This window comes from Eriocheir sinensis, chromosome 22, assembly GCF_024679095.1.
Source record: "Eriocheir sinensis breed Jianghai 21 chromosome 22, ASM2467909v1, whole genome shotgun sequence".
Lineage (NCBI taxonomy): Eukaryota > Metazoa > Arthropoda > Malacostraca > Decapoda > Varunidae > Eriocheir > Eriocheir sinensis.
The window spans coordinates 20,591,205-20,593,704 of record NC_066530.1 but is presented as its reverse complement, the minus strand read 5'-3'; positions in this window follow the sequence as shown (position 1 = coordinate 20,593,704).

Genomic DNA, 2,500 nt, shown 5'->3' with positions numbered 1-2,500 from the left:
TTCATCTTCTACCTCCTCTTATTCCTTCCACTTTTTAGGTCTTCTCATCCTTTCTCCTCCTCCTCCTCCTCCTCCTCCTCCTCCTCCTCCTCCTCCTCCTCCTCCTCTTCCTCCTCCCTTCCTTCACTTCCCATCAGGTCAGGTTTAGTGTGAAATTAGTTTCCTGGCCTGAATCCTAAGGGCTGCGTGAGGTGGGAGTCCTTCGCGCCCTGCAGGAAAGCTAAAGATCCTTCTGGTATCCTTCTGGTATCATGGTATCGTTCTGGTATCCTTCTGGTATCCTGGTATCGTTTTGGTAACCTTCTGGTATTCTGGTATTGTTTTGGTATTATTCTGGTATTGTTTTAGTATCCTTCTGGTATGCGTTTGGTATCCTGGTATCCTTTAAGTATTCTTATGGTTTCCTGATATCCTTCTGATATCTTTTTGGTATCATGGTATCCTTTTGGTATCCTTCTGGTATTGTTTTAGTATCCTTCTGGTATCCTTCTGGTATTCTTCTGGTATCCTTGTATCCTTTTTGTATCCTTGTTTAAATTCACTTAACTATTGAGTCCTTTTTAGCTTTTTTTTCCCTGCAATGCGTCAAATCACTACTTTTTTCACATTTTCCCTCTAACTTTCCTTTTGTCCATACTTTCACGGCCACAACCTTTCTCTCGGGCGGACATATTTTTTCCCCGGCCGTGCTCATCACCTCCCTTGCTCTCCTTCCTCTCCCGCAGTGAACGCCGCACCTCGCTTCCCTTCTCCCCAGCGACTTGTTTTTTCCGCACCAACAAGTCGCGGCGCCCGTCCCCGCTCATTTGTCAGCGGTCAGCGGCGGCCAGCGGCGGGGAGCGGGACCCAGAAGACTGCACTCACCTTACCCTCTCCTTTTATCCTACCTTAACATACTCTCTCTCCTCCTTACACACTCCTTTCCACCCTTACACACTCCTCCCATCCCTTACACACTCTTTCCCTCTCCCCTTTCTTACACTCTCCATCTTCCTCTTTACACCCTCCTCCATGGACACTGGATTTAAGGAAACTCTTCTTAGGATGTAGAAGAAAGGGATAGGCTAAGTCGCATATTCTTCAACATTTTCAGCCCAAGCAAAGGTTTTCGTAGGCGTTTAGAGCATTTCCAGAGTAGTTTTATGACCTGGTGGTAGTCTGACCCTTCTTTCTGTACGATAAACCTAAAATACACTTGAGAACCCGACTACTCCTTTGTGGCCTTAGGAAACGTCTATATTTAACAAGGCTTTCGTAGAAGGTTTCTGTATTAGCTATATTTTCCATGAGTAGTGTTATGAGCCTAAGACAGTTTAATAGGAGGAGCTTCCTTAGAGGTTGTGTGTGTGGTATGGTGACCCATGGGTAGTGTGAGCCTAGAACAGTTTGACAGGCCCGTAGAGGTTGTGTGTGCTTAGTATTTCCATGGGTAGTGTTATGAGCCTAGAGACAGTTATAAGGCTTCCGTAGAGGTTGTGTGTGTGTGTTAGCAGTATTTCCATGGGTAGTGTTATGAGCTGAGACAGTTTAACCAAGGCTTCCGTAGAGGTTGACCCATGTGTGTGTGTTAGTATTTCCATGGGTAGTGTTATGAGCCTAGAGACAGTTTGACAGGTAAAGTTGTGTGTGTGTGTGGTATTTCATGGGTAGTGTTGTAGCTCAGAGACAGTTTGACAAGGCTTCAGTTGAGGTTGTGTGTGTGTTAGTATTTCCATGGGTAGTGTTATGAGCCTAGAGACAGTTTGACAAGGCTTCCGTAGAGGTTGTGTGTGTGTGATAGTATTTCCATGGGTAGTGTTATGAGCCTAGAGACAGTTTGACAAGGCTTCCGTTGAGGTTGTGTGTGGGTGTTAGTATGTCCATGGGTAATGTTGTGAGCCCCGTAAAAGTTTAATAAGGGTTTCGTAGAGGTTGTGTGTGGGTGTGTTTGTATTTGCATGGGTAGTGTTATGAGCCTAGTGATTGTTTGACTAGGCTTCCGTAGAGGTTGTGTGTGTGTGTGTGTGTGTGTTAGTATGTCCATGGGTAGTGTTGTGGCCTAGTAATAGTTTGAAGAGCTTTCGAAAGATTGTGTGTGTTTGTATTTCCATGGGTAGTGTAATGAACCTAATGGTATTTTAACAAAGCTTCCACTGCACCATGAACGTAAAAAACAAGCCCTCATAAGAACTCAACTCACCTCCTTTGTGGCCTTCGAAAATAGGTGTTGCGAAAGCTGAAAGCGACTGAGAGAATACGATAGAAGTACAAGAAAAACGTGACTATTGGACCTTGTGTTGCTTTTGTGTTGCTTTAGAGAACGAAAGGAAAGGAGAGAAAAGAATAAGAAGAAAAATATCGAGGTTACGTTCTTGATAGCGAAATAACTGTCCATACGATAAGAGAGAAGAGAGAGAGAGAGAATGAAAGTTTGGAAAAGTTAACCAACATGCGAACAAGTAACCTCACACTCTCTCTCTCTCTCTCTCTCTCTCTATCTATCTATCTATTTATCTACTTC